The sequence below is a fragment of the Ctenocephalides felis genome, unplaced genomic scaffold (genome assembly GCF_003426905.1).
Source record: "Ctenocephalides felis isolate EL2017-DRISC unplaced genomic scaffold, ASM342690v1 CF-g0.4_SCAFFOLD_01886, whole genome shotgun sequence".
Taxonomy (NCBI): Eukaryota; Metazoa; Arthropoda; class Insecta; order Siphonaptera; family Pulicidae; genus Ctenocephalides; species Ctenocephalides felis.
This window is the reverse complement of record NW_020538040.1, coordinates 12,301,881-12,324,771: the sequence shown is the minus strand read 5'-3', so window position 1 is coordinate 12,324,771 and position 22,891 is coordinate 12,301,881. Positions and strand designations below refer to the sequence as shown.

At 28.2% G+C, this 22,891-nt stretch overlaps 1 protein-coding gene across 1 annotated transcript in view; it reads left to right on the top strand.

The window, feature by feature from the left end:
- The window catches only part of LOC113374647 (relaxin receptor 2-like), a 100,084-nt gene that overhangs the window by 67,909 nt on the left and 9,284 nt on the right, over positions 1 to 22,891 (top strand). The gene's annotated exons all lie outside the window — the stretch shown is intronic.

The window sequence follows — 22,891 nt, the reverse complement described above, 5'->3', positions numbered from 1 at the left end:
TGAGTGATTAAAAGTATTCCGAGTCGATCCATTACACATAATTGAAAACGAACGAACACGTTAAAACACGGATTATTTTCTAAAAGCAAATTTTCAAAAATTAACAATTTCTATAATTGAACTAGTTTCCGTAGAACTTCAATGGTTCAGTATGTTCATTAAGACCAAGTACTCTATCGTTAAACCAAGTAAATCGCCTAATTTTAATTTTATCGAACGTCACAACAACTATTCAATTTCTCAAACTTTGATAAATTTTTAAAATTAAACTTGTTATAAGGCCGTAATATTTCAGGAAGTTCTATAAAGCCATGATATATATCGCCAAAAAAAATCCATAAAAATCGGCTTAAATTTTTTTTCAACAGTTGATAACAATAAAACGGCTCGGTAGATTTTCACCTAAAACGAATTAGTATCATTCCCAACTAATATCTTTCGAACAGTTTTTGATTTTTTAAAATCGATTTGGTAGTATGAGCTTAAATGTAGACAAAAAGCTTAACACTTTCTTCCAAATTAAAAAGAAACGGCTCGGAAGATCGGTGAGAAACGATAGTCCTCATCGAGATACATCCAACGGCTTTTAAATTTCTGAAATCGGTTCAGACGTTTTTGAGCAAACGTCGATGAAAAGTCTAATTTTGACAAATGCCAAAAAAACGATACTAATTTTTGCAAACTTTGAGGAATTTTTAAAATTAAATTTGTCGTAGAGTCGTAATATTTTGGTATGACCTATGAGACTATGGTAACAACCATAAAAAAAAATCATAAAAATCGTAGATTTTTTTTCAACACTTTATTACAAGAAAACGGCCCGGTCGATCTTTACCAAAAACTAATTAGATCGATTTCCAACCAATATCTTTCAAACGGTTTTTGAATTTATAAAATTGAGTCACAATTGCGGGCTAAAACGTAGACAACAATATTTTCACTTTTCTGCGACTTACAGAGAAACGGTTTGGCTGATCGCCGCACAAAACTGACAAACAATAGTTCTCATCAAGATACATCGAATGGCTTTTAAATTTTTGAAATCGGTCTAGCCGATTTTAAGAAAACGTCGATTTACGGCAGAAAATCTGTTCACATACACACACACATACTTTTTCCAAATTTGGTCTCATTCGATTCAGAATGGCTTGAAACTTCGAAGAAACATGAAATTAACAAATCGGATTTTTTATGAAAACATAAACGTCTCCTTCAGGTAACCCTGTTCTTGCTCAGTAAAATTCCATCTTCACCACAGTTTTATAAAAACATACACAACCATCTAATTATTTCCATTTTCGTCTTTTAAAACATAGAATTCATATAATTTCCATCACTTTTTCTATCGTCTAGACGCGTCAAACACTTTTAAAACTTCTCCCATAAAATATCACTTATCTAATTTCTCAAATCCAATTTTTATGCCCTTTTTATAAAAGTAATAAGTAATTTAACGATGAGCTTGGGGTAATTAATCATTCTTAATTTAAGTTATAAATTATAAGATTATAATTTTAAGATCCCAGTTAAAACGAATTACATGTAATTAAGATATGGAATGAGTGGTGGCTTATAAGACGATGAAAAAAATGCATTTTGCATTTTTAACTTAAATTATGAATGAAGAGACACTTTAGTAATTTTATGCAAATTGTGTTATAGAGAATTAAATAGTTTTTTAATATGGCTGATTAGTTTTAAAATCTGAGACAACCGTGGCGTGATGGTAAAGAGCACAAACTAGTCCAGTGTTTAATCGCAACCCGGCTCAATATCAAGCAGTATGATATCAAAAATTTACTTGTGGTTGTAAAGCTCAAATGAAAATCACCTTCTCGAAAATTGAAAAATACTATTAAGTAGAGTGGAACGTGGCTTAAAGGTCCGCGCGGAAAAAGGTCTACCATCGATATCTCAAAAATCAATAAAGTTACGAATTCTTTAACAGCAATATTTGAAAGTAGAGAGAAAAAGATGTATAACCAGCTATCGTCTTAATTTTTATGACGTTGCTATCGGGAGAAAAAATCGGAAATGTTTAAAAATCCATAACAAAAGTTTTTTAATTGTTATTTGTTTTGATTGAGAGCACTGTTGTTTAGTTTGCGAGACCTTAATATATTTTTATGGATACGTTATTTAATTGTTTTTGATTTTAAGTTAGATTCAACAGTTTTTTTTATATAACCTTTATAAAAGCTTACATCCCGGTGGGGTAAAAAGAACCAACTAATCTTTCACCCTGGCAAAAGTGTAAAAATAAAAAGTAGCAAATAAATTAGAAAATTAAAGTAAAATAAGCAATTTTACAAGAAATAAATTAAATAAATAGTTATTCCATTTCTGCTGATGAATATTTTTGACGAAATACCAGATCAAGGTTAATGAGAGTGTTATCTCTGTCAAAAAATCACCCATTTGCGTTGATTGAATAATGTAGCTATTATTTTGTAAAATCACTTTGAAAATTAAAATAAAACATTGGACCTGTTTGCTCCCTGGCCGTTCCAATTTACCCCGCCTATGGTGTAAAAAGATCCAGTTTACAAATTTTTGTAAAACAGCGAAAAGCACATTTCAAATTAGCTGGGACTTTTACTGAAGATAGTCAGATAGTTGTTTGTTTGATATGTGGTATTTGTTATAATATATTTGTTTTGGTTTTCACAATATAATTGCTCAAAGTCAATATGGACCTTTGTGCCCTGCCCTACCCTATAGTTATAATAAGTCACAACTAGGATAAGGCAACTATCCTAACAAAAGTTTGAAGCATTTTTAGTCTTGATTTTAAACCTGGGCATTTTTTTACAACTTAGTCAGTTTTTTTGTCAAACTAAACTTTTGTATTTTATTTTGTGAAGCAACATATAAACTAGATGTAAGTGGCATTTTGTCTCAAGGCAAGTTGCATATACTTCTACAAATGTATAAATACTTGACTTATTGCTATGAGTATAAAATTTATGGGAAATTTAAAAGGCTTATACAGCTAGGGCCTTGTAATACTATAGAGTATAGAGTCTATTTAAGTCAATTAATGAGTTGAATGATTGAACGATCCAACTTTAAATTTTGGTCACAATCTAAGTAAAGTATAGTGACAATGTGTGTCAAGTTTCATCAAAATCGCATAACGCATTTTTGAAAACATACCATCTGTACTAGCCCTGTACCCGTCAGCAAATAACTTCATTGAACCCGAGGTTCAGATTGGTTATAAGAAATAAATTAAAAAAAAACTGTTCCTCAGCGACCATATACCACTCTTTAGTTGAAACAATTTTTTTTTTGCATTTTTCTGCTAATTTTGAAGAAATGCTTCGGCCGGCCGTTGCAAAAAACATGTTGATGCTAGTCTCTATCAAATATCATCAAATTTTAAAATTCTGAAATTTGTGCATAAAAGAGTGCAGAAAGTGCTTCAAATTTCGGCTCATATATATACACACGCACCGACGACATCCACATACTTTTACCAAATTTGATCTCATTTGATTCAGAATATCTTGAAACGTCTAAAAAACATAAAATTAGCAAATCGTATCTTCTAGTGAAAGTTAACTTCTGGAAATTCAATAAATTACTGTTTATTCATTTACCTGAAAAATTTCAGAAACCAATTATTCCAACGGTAATGGTAAATAAATATATAGCTAGTAATACAATTTTCTTTGTTTACTCGAAAATTAAATTTTCCGCTCTATATATTTTCCTTGCACTTGTGTAGTGCAATTGCACTTGTCATGACGTTTGGTCGTAAATCATATAAGAAAACTTGTCACATAGAAATATGTGTCACATTGATCAATTCATCCATTCTGTCGTTCGAAACTCTCAAAGGCAACAAATAAAATTATTATATGATGGATAGTTTTATTGCAAGAATCGATTTTGTAAGGAAATAAAATACATTGGAAATCAATAATTATATAAGACAAACGATTTTGAGAGAGTACTTTAGTGTGAAAATTCAAAAAAAAAAAATTATTTTTTCATATTTTCAAAGATTTTATTCAAGAATTTATGTACGAGAAGATTTTTTTTAATTTAAATTATTTTCGGAGGTAAATTATGAAAAAATAATAGTAAAAAAATCTATCGCCTTTTCTGCGATAATTTAAAAATGACATAAAATTCTTGCCTCTACACTAGAATACCACATTTAGGAGGAATTAATAAAACGTAAAACTACTAAATGAAATAGATTTATCTATTTAATAATTAGATAAAATAATTAACAATTATTAGATAGATAGACTTTCTTTGTGATGGAGAATTACACAAGTATGAGCAATGTATTTGTTTCATTCAACTTTCAAATTTTTTTAATTTTTCTAAGGAGAAGCTCATGTTTTCGCCAAAAAATTCGATTTGCTAATTTGCTAATTTTGCTAATTTTATGGTTAAAAAAAATATTATTAAACGTACTGAAAGTAATTGTGTTTTATTATTACCATCCTATTATGTAAGAAAGAGAGAACTATTTGAAATGATTTACCGACCGCAAAACAGACCAATGGCAAGACTATGCTACGCTGCGTTTTTCATATAAAATGGTACTAAAAACTGTCATAATGCTATATGGTTGCAGTACAGTCAGGCGTTTTAGATACAAAACATAATCTAAAAAATGCACAGACGTAAAATATCGTATAATAAGTGCATCTTCCTGAGGTGTCATAATAAAATGAGTAAAGTTAGATTTGATGTGTAAAACGCATGATCGCACAGCAAATACATGGATTATGTCAGTTTTTAGTACTATTTTGTATAAAAAAAACAGCGTAAAATAGCCTTGCCATAACATTGGTCTATTTTGTATCCGTATAATAATATCTCGCATAATACGCCACTTTACGCCGATTCCTGTACTTCAAACATATATTATTTCAATTTCTGGCCCATCTCAGCTGCTTTTGGGCAATAATAATGCAAACATTTTATTTTTCTTCTTCATAATCATGAATTTATTCTAATACATTCTAATATTGTCTAGATTCATAAGCAATTGAAATTTTTGGCAGATGACAATTTTCATTTGTTTTCAATGCCAAACAATGTCTCAAATATTTTCAATGACATTTTGTTTTTGCAGTTTTTTTCATTTATTTCTACAATATTACTATATTTTTGTAAACACATACATTCTAAAAAAATCCCTTAACAAACTTCAGAAAGATTTATCAAAATCCGAATAATCGTTTAGGAAGAGTATATTTACATACATCATTACAGAAGAATTATATATATATATATATATATATATATATATATATATTGAGTATAAGTTTTTTTAAATTAGTTAATAATTTAATTATTCTTTAGGCAGTAAAGTGTCAGAGAACCTGTACGCGTGGTTGGCAGTCCTGGTGCTACCAGTTAATTCAGCTTTAAATCCGGTCCTGTACACTTTGACTACAGCGATGTTCAAACAACAGGTCAGTAGTACAAAATTAGTAATTAACTAGGTGTAAGTGACTGTACTTTATGTTACGTAGTTATAGAATTTATTAAAACTCTCCTTCAATAATTCTGGTTGTTGGGTTATAATTTAACCCTTGTAAGTATGGACTGTATTAAACACTGATTTGTTTGTATATTATGTATTTGTTGAAGTTCTAATTACAATCACTGATTTGTTACTAAGTTATAATGAAAGAAGATATATTTATTTTTATTGGTTATTTGCATGTTGTTAAGCGGAATTCACTTTTTGAAGTGAACTAGTTAAAACACTCCGCTACCCCCTCTACCAGGGGTAGCAACCATTCCGTGTAAAGCTTAATGCCCTGAAGTTTGTCACCTTCATGGCCAATATAATAAAACGAAAAGACGTCTTCACAGTGACATTTTGCCTTAAGAAAAGTTTCAACTGTTTATTTCAAAAATATATTTTTGGTTTTTCACTAGAAAGGAATCAATGAGATTTCCAATTAACATTTTTTAAACACATTTATTAAATAATATCTGAAATTGTATTTAGGACTTCAAAACCGGCCCTATATGCATTCCATGATAAAATAAACTTTTAGAACCTATACATAATTATATTTCCAACAATGATAATTAACACTAATTCCCTCTATAGATGCGAAAAATGTTCGCCAGCCTAACATCTCGCTCCACCGGAGATCCGAACCACTCCGGCTACGAGTCGGGTCTTAGCTTAAGCCTGTTCCAGCAGCAAGCAGGCGGCGGCAGCGGCAAACGGCGATTGCTGAACAGGGTAAGCGCACTCAATAGCAACAAAAATTGTAGAAACGATACGAAACAGTCGAAAAATTCGAAAAATAATAAAAAGAAATCGAATAAATGGAAATTAGATAAGATTGATGAATGCTGCGAATTTAGTTTTGCGATGGGAAAGATTAATATAGAAATTGAGGATAGAAAGGGTACCAGTTAGATGGTAGTTGAATTTTAAAAACTTACATTTAAGGACAAATTCTCGGATAAAACAGAAATGTTGGCAACATTGTGTTACGGGTCTATCTTCGTATGAGTTGGTAGTAACAAACTGTCAAAAGGCTATGTATTTGCTGTTCGTTCAGGCGTTTTATACATAAAACCATAGATAAACAAGAATAAATAGATCGCAAACTCGGCTCTTTTGATATTACCTCAATTTTAACTGCTTGAGTATATCATAGAGGTCGCCACCAACCGTAGCACGTAAATTTACCCTAGAGTTTAATACTAGATAAGATTTATATAAATATATAATATAGAAAAGGTAATCCTGACTATTTGACCATAGCTTATAATACGCTTTTTTTATTGTATATTTTTATAAAAATACATTTGTGATTTAGTTAAAATTATATTTTATATGCGTATTTTTGGTTTTTACTTCATTTATTCAAAGTAATCAGGGTTATTCTTGCTATATTATTTATTTAAATAAATCTTATCTAGAATTAAACCTAGGGGTAGATTTACGTGCTAGAGTTGGTGGCGCCCTCTATACTTGTTTATCTATGTTATGAAATTGTTATTTGACTTTGATGCATTTTGTGCCTGATCGCACAGCAAATACGTAACTTTTTGATAGTTTTTACTACCAACTGACACTAAGTAACAGTAAGATAGCGTTGTCATAACATTTCTATTTTATCCGAGAATTGGCCTCTTTGTTCATGGTATTCTTTAAAATAAAAATTACACATTAAAATTTCGATTTTAGACAAGACCACAAAGAATAATATTTTAATATTTTAAATCTCTGCTAGAATAATTTACTCCTCTTTTCAAAATTAAATGATATAAATTTTTGGAATTTCACAACAATGAGATACCTAGTTGGGTACATAGAATGGTTGGATGGCATTAACTCATGTTAGCCCAAGACGTTTTTTTTAATTATGAATTTATTTTAAATATTTACTAACATCTTCACTTTCAATTGTTTAAAATTAATTATCTAACAATAAAAATTAAATGGTATATGCTATACAAAATTAAAAAGATTAGATTATGCAATTTTGTTTAATGCTTTACAGAAACTCGGGTTAATCAAAAATTACAAATTTACATTAAACTAGGATTTTGAAATGTATTTGATTATCAAAATTATTTTAGGTTTTTTTTTTTTTGATTTTTGACATTTTTTCTGATAAATGAGCTTTACCATATATAGCACAGTGGGTTAACTTGAGATAATACATTTGACACAATAACGGTTAGTTTTTTACTTGCCCCTCGCTTTTTCAGATTTTTTTTTATTTAAAAATATTTTAAATTTTGAACAAAATTAAATTATCTATCAAAATCAGTTAACTGCCATGGAAGCCAAAATACGAAAACTAAACTGATACTTTGCATATTCACTTACAATCGTGTTAAAGAAATTTTCTCAGGAACTATTTCAAATATAAAAAAAAAATTATCGAAAAACACAGGTTTAGCTATAAACGTAGGACTTATAAAATATTAAGTGTATATTAGAATAATATTAAGAAAGCTTTAATTAAATAAACTCAAAGTTTGTGAATATTATATCGAATCTCAAAAATATTCAAAATATTTTGAGTCACAAAAAACCTTGATTTTATAAAAATTGGTTTTAAAACTTTACTTAAGACATGTTTTAATGCCAAGTATACTTGATAATTTATTTATATGAATGTGATATATATATATACAATATATGTTAGAAATAAATAACATAAGCAAAATTATATAAATATTAACAAATGCTTTTTTGTTTTATTTTTAACTGCTTTAATAAATTATTAAATTAACAAACAAGATGGTAAAATAAAATTTTATATTGGCTTTTAAATTTTTGTATGCGTATACAAATTTATCTCAATTCCTAATATATGTTAAAAACAACGTAAAAATTAAAAAAAAATGCTGTAAAAAACGCATGGCGAATTTTATATTTTTATTTATATAAAATCGGTTTAAAACTTTTATTTATATAAAAATCGTTGTAAAATATTTATTGCATGAAATTTTTGAAAAATGTTTAGGCTGAAGTTATGTAAATTGTTTACAACAGTGCAAATTTGAGAGGCTCTAAGTAAGGTAAGTACATTTATTCATACTAAATTATATATATATATATATATATATATATATATATATTGCCGGTTTATTTTATAAATATACGCCTGGAAATAATTTTACTAGAAATACGTTCACAGATTTATATCTAAGGAGCAAATGTGATCAACATTTACTTGAAATTCAGCAAATATTTTTTAGACTCTTAACCGTATATATTCTATTTTTCTATATTCAAATTGTCAGTGATAATTATAAGAAACTAAAAGTAGGCGAGAACTTGTAGAAAAAATTACAAAATTTTGATATTTTTAGTAGTAATAAAATTAACATTTTTTTGATATTCATAAAAAAAATTATAATAAAATAAATAATAAATAATAAATTAATAAAAAATTAATAAAACGTACTCGTTCTATATTTGCAATAAAACTATAGAATATTTACATAGAACAATAGACAATAAACACGGTCACGAAGGCAAAATTGCCAGAAAATATTTAAGGACCAAACCCTTTTAATATTTGGTTGATATTCAAGAGGAATAATTTTTTAAACCATCATGCCACATCACTCAATTTATCACATATGATTTGTAGAAAGTACCAACTTTGAAAATATATTTGAAATGTGACTTGTAACATTTATGAAATATGAAAAGGACATGAAGGACCTAATGAGTAATGTTTTAAATTATAAATTTCAATACTTTTGAACATTTTCTTGAATATGATATGAAAGAGATCTTTCTCAATATCTATAATATAGCTGATGTTTATAAATTGTAAAAAAATCTTATAAAGTTATATTTCTAGTTTGACTAAAACTGTTAATATAAAGCTTTCATAATACATTTGATACCAACATCATTATGAATGTTGTTACCAAATTTGTTGAAAAAATATATATTAACAGTTTTTGTATATCTATTACATTCTAATTCATCTTCTTCTAAAGATTACTTCTCTATGAAGAATTCTGAATAAAACATTAAATTTATCTTTCATATGTTTTACATAACATGATAATGTTATAATAATAAATGTTATAATGATAAATCGAAAAAACATTAAAACATTCATTTGAAGATAATATGAAATATACAGGTTGTTTCTAAATTTAACGTCAATCCAAAATGGGGTGATAATATTTATTGTAACTATCAGTTACAATAGTTTGAAAGTTATGAGCTTTTAAGTACAACGTAGAGTTTTGATCAAACTGTGATAATTTGTTGGTTATTTTGGTTATTTTTTCATTATTTTTGTTTATTTAAACTTAGAAACCATAACCGTAAAGAACATTTCTAGAACCACAGTCAAAAATAATGACAAAACTGCTCCAAGTTATTTAGAATTAAAACTATTTGATAACTATGAATTTATAATTTACAAAGTTGGTTGACTTTGAAAGGTCTTCCTTAAAAAAATGCACTAAAGTGTGTTGGCAAATTTCATCAAAAGTTGGTATATTGACAAGTTTCATTTAAAAATTCATTATCTAAAGAATGTTGACAAGTTCCAATTGAAAGTTCATTTTTTAAAGAATCTTGGCAAGTTTCAATTCAAGATTTATTTTCTATAGATTGGCAATGTTTTCTAAAGTAGCAAAATCCAATTCAAAATTCGCATATTTAATCAGAATTACAATATGGTATAATACTTGTTAGTTTCATATCATCGCGAATAAAGAATATGAATCTATGATAGAAAGTTAAAAATTGAAGGCTTTATTCGGTTTGCATTTTATAAGTTTTTAAGTATAACCTAGAGCTTAGGTCAAACTGTAATCATTTTTTGCATATTGTGGTTACTAGTTTTGTTTATTAGAACTCTGGAGACGTAATTATTGATAACATTTTTAGGACCACAGTCTAAAATAATGACAAAATTGCTCCAAGTTTCGTAGAATCAAGACTAATCGTTGAACTATGAATATACAATTGTTCAACTTTGAAAGGCTCGCCTTCAAAAAAAAAAAAACAAGAACTGAAGTGCCTTGGCAACTTAGAAAACAATTTATTAATTTTTTTATAAAAAATATTTCGACGTTTTTAATAAAATTTAACATGGCGGTAATGTTCATGCACTAAGCAGTCCTATGAAAATTGGTTGAATTATATAAATCAATTTTGGAACAAAACGCTACAATTTGAGGGCATACAAGCACTTTTATTAATGTAATTACAGATAATTTAAATGTGTTTGAGAAAATTCAATTGGAAATCGCAATATTTTGATTTAATTAAGAGCCATAAATTTATTTTCGAAATAAACAGTTGAACATTATATCTAAATATCTAAATCTCAAATTTCGGTTGATTAAGTTATTTATTACATCTATCGGGAAGTTCATGCAACTTGCCTTAAGGCTAAATGCCACTTTCAACTAGTTTAATTTTTTTTTTGTCAAAGCATACGGCGTAAAAGTATTTTGCACATTTACGTTAATTTTAGAGTGTATATTTGCTATTATGAAATGTTGTTGATTATTTAATTTTACTCAAATTAGTTACTATAATACAAATTATAATGAATTACTCAGTAATCGTTGTTCAAATATGTACATCAAAATTATATATATATATATATATATATATATATATAATATATATATATATCCATATATTATATCCGTATACAAATTCTGTGGTTCATCGTCCGTTATTTATCACAATTGAAACAATTGGAGTCAATTGGCCCGCCGAGGTTTTGTCTCGGATCGGCTTTCGAAACTTGCTCCTTATGACACCCGATGCACATTTTCATTGATTTGACTTGAGGTCAATTAAAGAGGTAAATTCCTAACAAGCGATTAATTTTAATAAACATTTCTACAGATCAGAATTGATCTGCGCCACATTTATTGGATGTCGGATGCAATTTTATTGAATTAAATGGCTCAACATAAAATCAAGTGGAGAACTGACCATTGGATGATACAGACTTAGAATTTGTATTAATAATTCAATCAAATAATTTATTTATTTTTATGTAAAGTTTGGTTCTAAAATTACTTGGTTACAATCTTGATTTGTCATATTTGCTCACATGCGCATCTTACTCTATTATATCATATGGTATGTAATCATAATCACTTTCGTTATTTTTTTCTTAATCAGAACTAAGTGTTTTGTAAATTGTGTTTTCTATCTTAGTATTTTTCTAGGAGAGAAATCCAGCGGTCAATCATTCTTTTGAAGTAAAACTTCTTTAGGCGCGACTAGAGTGTAAATCCGTACAAATGCAACGGAAGTTCGTTATGCCCAACTGTTCGTCATTCGCGCTCGATGAGATCATTTCTATACGGGTTGATTGTGATTAGTCGTCGTGTATGTGAATGGAGATCTGTCGTTGTATGCGTACCGGCATCAACGTTGTATGCGTACCGATATCAACAAAAAAATCGGCAGAGATAAATAAACATTTTAAAGTTACATCATAGTACAAATCTTGGCCTTACCCTGTTCCTTGAAAATAATAAAACAAATTAAACATTTGTGCCGTGAACTATACATAAGTTTATTGATTAGAAATTATTTCTATATTACTCGTAGTTTCTATAAATCTCTGAAGTTATTAAAATGGAAAATATTTTTTTAGTCAAGACAGATATTACAGCTGTTCAAAAATTATATCGCCAGCGAAAAAGTAAAAAAAAATACAAGCAGTCAATGAATGTATGTTAATTTTAATTACATAAAGTTCTTCAAACACAATTAGATGATGAGTAAAGTTGCTAAAACAATAGTTTTTTAGGCGTTGTTTAACATAATCCACTGTGTAAGCGATTACTATAGAAGTTATTAATCAGCAATTACTGCATTTCTCTAATAAAGGTTCATTTGTAAATGCTAATTACAATGACAAACCGATCACACCATATCTAAAGTATGACTTTAATTACATTATTGATTTTAAATATTATACAAATTTTTATTATCGACCAAGTCATTTTCTTATAATTAGCAGATGAGTACAAAAATGTTCGTCAAAATTTCTGCAAAAAATCCTGAAGCGATTTTGACTATTTTAAAACCCTTAAAAAATATAAATAGCAAATTGAAAATTATTTTTTTCATGTAAGCCAAAGGTATAAAAATTAAAAAATTTCCCGTAGGGTGAGTTGTACTAATCGTACAAAAATCGAAAATTAATATTTTTGCATGTCCTCACGTTTCAAAAGTTTCTGAACATTTTGGCATACTTTAGAAAAAAATGATGTATGTATGTGTGTGTGTAAAGTTCAAAAAAACATTTTGTTTCTATTAATAAGGAGACGTGCTGATGAGTTTTTGGACAAGGTAGATCCAATCGTTTCGTTTCCATTTCTTTCAAAATTTCGAAATTTTCTAAAAGCTCATTTTTCAAAGTTCTCAAAAAAATTAAAGTTTTTTTAAAAATTTTAATTTTTGTACAGGAAGTTTCAGCAATTTGCCTTAAGGCACGATGCCATACACCACTAGTTTAAAGTATATAAGTGACCACTAGTTTTTTATTTGAATCTGACAAGGAGGTTACAGAAGCCAAATCGATTGAAATGTGCTCTTGAATGATTAGGATGTAAAAGGACACCTGTTAGATTGACTTGTTGATTATATATATATATATATATATATATATATATATATATATATATATTATAAGAATATATAAATGTCGTTGAACTCGATCTGTTCTGTAAGATCTAAAGACTTTATGGTGTTTGATGGTTTGAGGAAGTAGTTAATACTGTTAAATATATATATATATATATATATATATATATATATATATATATATATATTGTGTATATAACCGGATAATTTACAAGATTTGAGCTCAGTGCCAATCGTAAAATTAAAATCTAAAGCACTTGTGGCGAATATTTCATATTGATGAATATGAAATTGTTTTATAGATTAGAGATAAATTTAATCTAGGAAAACTAGTTTGATTACCTATATATGATTATTGATTGCACAAATTAATATAATAGAAAATAAGTTTGTTATATGGCGTTTTATTCGCCATAAAAATTGTCTGATTTTTCTATAACAATAAAAGTATTCTATAACAATCAAGATTATAAAATACAATTAGAAGTACATACAATAAAGATAAATATAATTTGAAGTGAAAACTTGACTCACATTGATTTGTTTCATGCGTGCGCCCTGACATCTAGCAGTATCGATATCAATTTGCACTGCAAAAAGATAAAATATAAAAGTTAGATAAAAAAATACAATATAAAAAAACACTAATAATGGTTTGCAAAATGATCAAGTTTTGCTATAGAGAATTAGGTTCTAATGGGTCGAATAAATAAACTAAGCGTAATTGGCATTTTGTCGAAGCACGTTGCTAATAAATTAAGTAAATAATTTGCTTAATCAATAAAAATAGATATTCAGCTATTTAGAGTAGGGTGGGCATAAAGATCAAATTGGACTTTTAGCAATTATATTTATTTATTTATTTTATTTATTTATTTTAAATATATAGCCCACAGATTTCTTCCAAGAGGAAATACAATAAAATTACAATATATTACAATATATAGTTATTAACATAAAATGCTTAATATAAAATTACATATAATGCAGAATGTAACAATATTATTTATAAACAGAATAAGATAAAAATATATAAGATAAGATATATTGTGAAAACCAAACCATCAACTATATCACAACAAATAACACAAATAAAACAAACAGCTACCTGACTATGTTCAGTGAAAATCCCATTAGTTCATTCTAGAAATATGTTTTACGCAAAAAACGAAAATGATTTTTTTTTTATATCTTTGCGTTTCAAAGGTTTCTGAATATTTTGGCATACCTTAGAAATAATGGATGTAAGTGTGTGTGTGTGTGCGGATACAAATTTTCGTCAACGATTTTGCAAACACGGATCAACCGATTTGAATAATTCAAAAAACATTTGATTCCTACTGATAAGGAGACGTTTCTGGAGATCCAATAAAAAAGTAAAAAATAATGCCATTTGGCGGTCAAAAATGAACATTAGACATATGTACATCGTATTATATTTTATAAAAATTATAATGATAAGAACACATTTTGTGAACATTTATATGGGTTCCGTACCAATGTTTACACGTTATACAACTACGCGGCATCTGTATCGAAATACAAAAATAATTTTTTTTTCCAAGAATTTCGATATTTCTCAAAAACCTATTTTTTCATAGTTTTGCAAAGTTTATTTTTATTAACTTAGTTCTCGGTACGGAAAGTTCCAGCAATTTGCCATAAGGCACGATGCCATGCACCAGTAGTTGAGTTATCGGTGGTAGATCTTTTTATTTCATTCATTCAAAATTGCTGGCAAAAAAAAATTTCCTAATTTGGCTTCAAATTAATTTGGTTGAAAGTATGCAAAACTAGAATCGATAGATCATAATCGAATATCCTCTAGCCGTTCTACGATTATTTCCATTGGACGTGAAATGAATCTGCTATTATTAGAATTGAAATTGCACAGGAAGCCGTTCAGACGAATATAAGATATTCCAAGGCGACACATACTGCCAAAGGTATAACTTAGTTAGTTTTGCATACGTAATATCATAATTTATGGGACACGATTTGCTTTGCTTGATTAAACTGTAATAATAATTGCGAACACGACAGACGAGAGAAAATTTAATTACTACCGAAGACGACGATCGACGATCGGCAGAACCGTTTCTTTGTAATTAACATTAGAACGGATCATTTTTTAACTTCCCGAAAGAGAAGTTTATGTTTTCATCTGAAAATACGATTTGCTAATCTTATGTTCTCTCGACGTTCCAAGCCATTCTGAATCGAATGAGACCAAATTTGGAAAAAGAATTTGGTCTTTCGTCGACGTTTTCTCAAAAAACGCCTGAACCGATTTCAAAAATTTAAAAGCCATTCGACGTAACTCGATAAGGACTTGCGTTTGTCAGTTTTGCGTGTCGATCAGCCAAGCCGATTCTTTGTTAATAGCAAAAAATTTAAAAAATCGTCTACGTCTTAGCTCACAATCCTGAATCGATTTTGAAAATTAAAAACCGTTCGAAAGATATTGTTTGGGAGGCGACCTAATTATTTTTTGGTAAAGATTCGCTGGCACGTGTTCTTGTAATTAACTGTTAAAAAATGTTTTGGAAAATTTTTATGAAATTTTTTTTTGTGATAGATATCATGGTCTTCTAGAACATACTGAAATACTATGGCACGATTTTGAAAACCATTCGATAAAACTCAATAAGCGCTTGCTTCGGTTAGATTTTTTGATACAATCTGCTGAGCCGTTTCTGTGTAATTAGTACAAAAGAAAAAAATTTCCGTCCACGTTCTGGCCAAAAATTCTGATTCAATTTTAAGAATCCAAAAACTATTCGAAAGATATTATTGGGAGTCGTGCTGATTAATTTTGGACAAAAATTGGCCTTATAATAAGATATCACGTGTATATATTTTTGAAGTAAAACTTTTCTAGGTGGGACTAGGGTGTAAATCCGTACAAATGCAACAGACGTGCGTTTCGGTAAATAAGATAAGATAATAATTCGTTATTCGCTCTTGATGATATCATTTCTATACGGGTCGATTGTGATTAGTCGTCGTGTATGTGTCAGACAAAATACCAGATCAAGGTTATATACAATAAAATCTTTGTAAAACATGTTGCCATAAAATTGTATTTCATATTGGTCAATTAGTGTAGCAATTATTTCATAAATTCCATAAAGACCATTCGGCAGGTTCAGCGGTTTCGGAGATATCACAAAAAGTTTTGGAAAAATGCCATTTGGCGGTCAAAATAAGTTAAATTAGTTAATTAGTTTAACGTATCATCTTAAAAAATGCATGGTTCAAGTCCAATTATAATCATGTATCCATCAACTTCTTCCATTTTTACAATCTCACTCCAAACCAGTAGTAGACGTAAATAAGATATGAAAAAATTAAGATAAGCAATTAATATAACATTTTATTACATTCTCACATTAGTCAATCATTTTACAAGGCGATTACAAACTAATCGCTACGTTTATCAACGGCAAATAAGTTTATATCAATCACCTTGACTTCTATCCTCTGGATGAAAATAATCAAAGAAAAAAGAACACGAATCCGTAAAGATGATATGAAAATATTTTTGCGAATGTTTTATCAGAAAAAGAGAATATATCTCTCTAGGTATTTGCATACTTATTAAATTTGGAATAAATTACATGTATCCAGAAATAACTCAATATGTAATGTAATGTATACGAACGGAGACGTTTGACAGACATCATGTCGGAATATCTAACGTGATTGGAATAGACATATGTCAGGGATATTATATGCCAATATTATATATATATATATATATATATATATACTAGATGACCCGGCAGACGTGGTCCTGTACCCACGCGTCTACAATTCAAAAACTCCAACAAAATATAATATCCCAACTAGGATTTATAAAAAAACCGACATTTCAAAAAACCGGTTTACGAATTTTAATTTCACTAAAAAAACGGTTTTAACCGGTTTTGGAATTTTATATAAAAAATAAATTTTTGCTCGAATATTCTGTAATTTATCCGCAAATTTAGTGTAATTTAGAGCAGAATTTGACTGAATTTATTTATTGTTTAATTTTATAGATAGTAAACAAAATTATTTTAAATATAATTAGTAGAACTAAAAAATAATAGTTTATCTTGATTAAATAACTTTGAAAATAATTATTCGTTATTCATGCATCATTTTCACATAAAAGAATGAAAATATTGTTATGATAGTGAAAGGAAAGTTTTCGAATAAATAAAAATAATACATTTCTAAATAGAATAATTCATTAAATTAAAAAATAAAAGTAAAAAAATATTAGATACATGTTGATACAAACTTGTTAATATCAATTTCAGTTTTAAAAACAATTAAGAAAACTCGGGTATTGTCTGTTCCAAGAAATTTTAATCAATTAATTTTAAACATTCTAATTGTTTTTTGTTTAATAAAATATGATTTAAAAAAACTGAGAACGTCTATCGAATTGCTACTTAGATGTGTCCTTTGTTTACTCACAAATTTCCGGAAATAGAAAATACTCTCATACTAGCGACCAAATTATGCTTAATTATTTTTAAAGCCTGATATAATATATCTAAGTTTTTTGTTATTTAATTTGTGGCTTCCAGGATTTAAAACTCTTTTTTTAAGTTTGAGTGGTGAAAGTTACTTCTTCAAGAAGAAGTCACACTGATTTAAATTAATATATACACTGGTATAAAAATCTAAATTAATATATACAAAACATTTCTGGGAACCATTGCAGACTTATACATAAGATATAAAATGCTATTGAACTGATATGATTTCAAGAATCAAAACGCTTTCATCTATCTTTTATATTTGACTATATTTGTCATTTTCCATTTATACAGCGAAAACCGACTTTTTTCACTAAAAAACGGTTTTCGAATCCATAATTTTGCCAAAAGCCAGTTTTATAACCGATTTTTGAAAACCGACAAACCCTAATCCCAACCTATGCTTTATAATATCATATTTAATGTTCTGCCTTTATGATTCATTTATGGTTTTAACATAAGATATACGTTTTGAAGATTGTAGTCTTTTAAACAGTATAACAAATTCAGAAAAAATATATTATTATATAATCCACGGTAAATGTACAATATCACCTTGTTTTTTTTCTCCCAAAATAATTACTTCAATAATGTTGACTATAATTTTTACAATCTCGTACCATATTTCAATTGATTTTTAGTATTACAAGAGCCTAATTATATTTTTCTTATATAACTTATTATACATTACTACTTAAGTTAAGTTCATATTTTAAGTGAATTAATTTGTCAAATCCTGTTCATAAGTGTACTCATGGTGCACTATTCTATCTACGATCAACTAACTAAACATTCCATATCCAATGCCAAACAAATGAATTTTTGTCACAGTGAAACTTCTAATAATTTTTTGAATGAGTATTTTTTGTTTTGTGAAATAATTTAGTAGAAAGAGGCAAAAAATGATATGCATTAGTTAAAAAAATATGTCAAACTAAATTATATAATTTTATATACCAAACACATACTCTTCAAACATATTTTCTATTATTTTAATTTCTTGCATATCTCAGCTGCTTTTTGGCAATAATATCACATTTTTCTTATTCATAATCATGAATATATTATATTCTATTAATGTCTAGGTTCATTATTTAACCTAAGTTCAAACTTCAAGTGAAAGGACATTTCTAGTAGGTGTCAGTTCCATCAAAATGTTTTCATTGTAAAACAATGATATGTTGTTTGCAATTTTTTCTATTTATTTCTACACTATTACTATATTTTTATAATCATTTTAATCCTTTTAATTTTTCTAAACAAACTTAAAAAAGATTTATCAAAATTCGAATAACCGTCTAGAAGAAGTTTGCATTCACATCATATATGTACAGAAGAATTTTTTTTATATATATATATATATATATATATATATATATACATATTTTAATATAAAGAGATCAATATCAAAGCTCAAAAGCATACATTCAGACTGCAGACATATTCATCACAAATTTCAAAGGCTTAATTAGTCTAATTAATTTGTGTGACTGATTTGAACATAAAAGATCTACTATTCAAAGTATCTGGAATTTTCATTTAATTAACTTCCCATGGGGTAAGTTGTAGTAATCGCGAAAAGTTGAGAATAAAATGTTTGCATACCTTAGAAAAAATTGATGTGTGTCTGTATGTGCGAATACACTATTTCGTCGACAATTTCGAGAGCACGGATTCAACAAATTTGAATGAATCAAAAAAAAATACACACATATCCATTTTTTCTGAGAGATATGCCAAAATGTTCTGCAACCTTCAAAGAGTGAAGAAATGTAAAAAATTTCAATTTCGATTTTTGGACGATTAAAAATAAACTTTGTCATGATTTTATTTGTACTCCTCATTTATGCATTCCACGTAGCATTTTCCACATCATTTTTATTATTTATTTAAAATTAATATCACATAAATCAAAAATTAAATTTGAGAAATCTGCCCACAAACTCCCACTTAAGTAATTCCATCAAATTTCGTTCATTGATTTTAATGCCATATGAAACTGTTTATTTATTATATCAAAGTACATATGTTATATATATGCGATGCTCGTTAGATTAGGTAGTTAATAATATTAATTATGATTTTGAATCGTCTCTTCAATTATGAAATGTATTTATAAATGACTGTTAAGGTATTTAAATAGCATAACGGTTAATACAATTTTTCGACATACTTCGCATTCCAATAAGATTCGAGGAGGAACGTTTCGTATATACATTACCGTAGAGATGTACATACTTGTAATGTATTGTATTATACATATACTACATACATATATATATATATATATATATATATATATATATATATATACATTTTTTGGATTACCAATATAAAAGCTTTTCAGGCATCATCTAATTAGTAAATTTGTCAAAGATCTTTCGGAAACGTAAAAAACCAAGTGTAAGTAATATTTAGCCTTAAGACAAGTTGCATAAACTTTTTCATAGTTCATAGATCAACAAGAATTAAAATTTAGCAATAATTTTGAAATTATTCCCAATATTCCAAATTTCCATTATTAAACCACTTTTGTAGGCCTATAATATTTTACGTTGAGATTATCAACTCGATTTTAAGTTATATAATTTTAAGTTTCATTAATATAGACACAATGCATTTTTGTAACAATTAGTTATGAAGAAACGGCCTAGTCAATCTTTACCAAACACTAACCATACAATTTGCATCTATTGTTCTCAATATTCATTTTTTTGTAATTGAACCATTTTTTGTAGGCCTATAATATTTCACGTTAAGTAAAAGTCACCAACTTTATCACTGTATTAAGTTTCATTAATACGGACACATTTTTTAACAATTAATTATGAAGAAACGGTTCGGCGGCCGATCTCTACGAAAACTACCCTCACAATTTGCATCTATTCTTTCCAATATTCCAAATTTTTGTAATTAAACCACTTTTGTAGGCCTATAATATTTCACGTTAAGTGAAAGTCACCAACTCTATAACTATGTTAAGTTTCATTAATACGGACACATTTCTTTTAACAATTAATTATGAAGAAACGGCCCAGCCGATCTTTACCAAAAACTAACCATCACAATTTGCATCTATTGTTTTCAATATTCCAAACCACTTCTCGTAGGCCTATAATATTTTACGTTAAAACCACCAACTCTATCTCTATGCTAAGTTTCATTAATATCGACACAATGAATTTTTTAACAATTAATTATGAAGAAACGGCCCGGCCGACAAAAACTAACTATCACAATTTGCATCTATTGTTTCTAATATTACAAATTTTTACAACCAAACCACTTTTTATAAAGCCTATAATATTTTACGTTAATACAACCAACTCGAACACTATATTAGGTTTCAATAATATCGACACGAACATTTTTTTTAACAATGTCCAATTTCACAAGGCCGTTTTATTGTAATAAGGTCTTAAAAAAAATTTTTACGATTTTTATGAATTTTTTTTTGACGGTAGATACCATGGTCTTATAGATCATACTAAAATTTAAAAGCCCTTTGATGTATCTCAATGAGAACTATCGTTTGTCAGTTTTGTTGGACGATCTGCCAAGCCGTTTTCTTTGTAATTTGAAAAAAAGTGTTGAGCTTTTCGTCCACATTTTAAGCTCATACTACCGAATCAATTTTAAAAAATCAAAAACTGTTTGAAAGATATTAGTTGGGAATGATACTGATTAGTTTTTGGTGAAAACCTACCGAGCAGTTTTGTTATAATTAATTGTTAAAGAGCCGATTTTTATGGAACTTTTTTTGACGATATATATCATGGTCTTATAGAACTTACTGAAATATTAAGGCCTTACGACAAGTAGTTTAATTTTAAAAATTCATCAAAGTTTGAGAAAATTAGTAGTTTTTTTATTTTTAGTAAGTTTTAACTTCTCGATATTATCATAGCAAAGAGAGCATTCAAAATCTTGAAAATGAAATCGACATCCTCGTAGTTACAGAACATCATTTATTCATTTGCACAACCATATCCGTATATTATATCTTCGAAAACACAAATAAATCATTTTCCAATCGATATTTATTACCGATCTATTACACATGTGTTCATGTAGGAATGCAAATGACTCGTGCTACTGTAATAATCGAACGAAAAAACGGCAAATCATTTAAGTCATTTAGGAATGTGGTCATATTTGCAAACGGAAAATACCTGAAGACTTAATCACCATCGATCGACTTCCAATAAGATTTATTGCAAAGTAATCGACTTTGGAGTAATCGATAATTTACAAGACTATTGAACTCTGTTTCGATATAATCTGTATCGGGGAAATACCATTTAAATGCATTCCGGCAAGAGAATCTGGTAAATTGGTTGAGATGTTGATAATTTTAAATTGATTAATAAAGAAATTTAGTCTCAGAGTTTATTGATTTTAAAGATTGGAAGAGAGTTGTGATAATGGGGAGCTAGGGGTTTGTTATAACAGTTTCTTTCTTTTTGAATTAATATCATTGTGTATTCTATTTAATTTAATCATCTTGAGATCACTGATAATATTTCTGCTCTAACATATAGTACAACTATTTTTTAACTCCCGTAGGGCAAGTTATAGTAATCGCAAAAAAATCGAAAATGAAATTTTTTATATTCTTTACGTTTCAGAGGTTTCTGAACATTTGGCATACCTTAGAAAAAATGGATGTATGTGTGTGTGTGTGGTGTGTGTGTATGTGTGTGGTGTGTGTGTGTATGTATGTATGTATGTATGTGTGTGTATGTATGTGCGGATACAAATTTTCGTCGTCGACGATTTCAGGAACACGGATCAACCGATTTGAATAATTCAAAAAACATTCGATCCGTATTGATAAGGAGACGTGCTGATTAGTTTTTGGCAAAGGCAGGTCAAGCCGTTCCGAAGATACGGGCCAAAAATTTCCGAAAACGGTAACTCAGTTTTTAAGAGAACGGAGCGTCCGATTTTAATAATTCAAAAAACATTTTATTTGTATTGACAAGATGAAGAATCGATACAACTTTCATGAAGGATAGGTCCAGCGGTTTCGGAGATATAGAGGAAAAAGTAAAAAAATGAGCCTTTGGCGGTCAAATGATCATTAAACATATGCACATCAAATTATCAGATATTTTATAGAGATTTTAACAATAAGTATACATTTTGTTAACATTCCTATGGTTCCGTACCAATGCTTATGCGTTAGACAGCGACGCGGCGCTTACGCGCTTTATATTTTGTCCCTATGTTAGTTAAAGCAGTACGATTG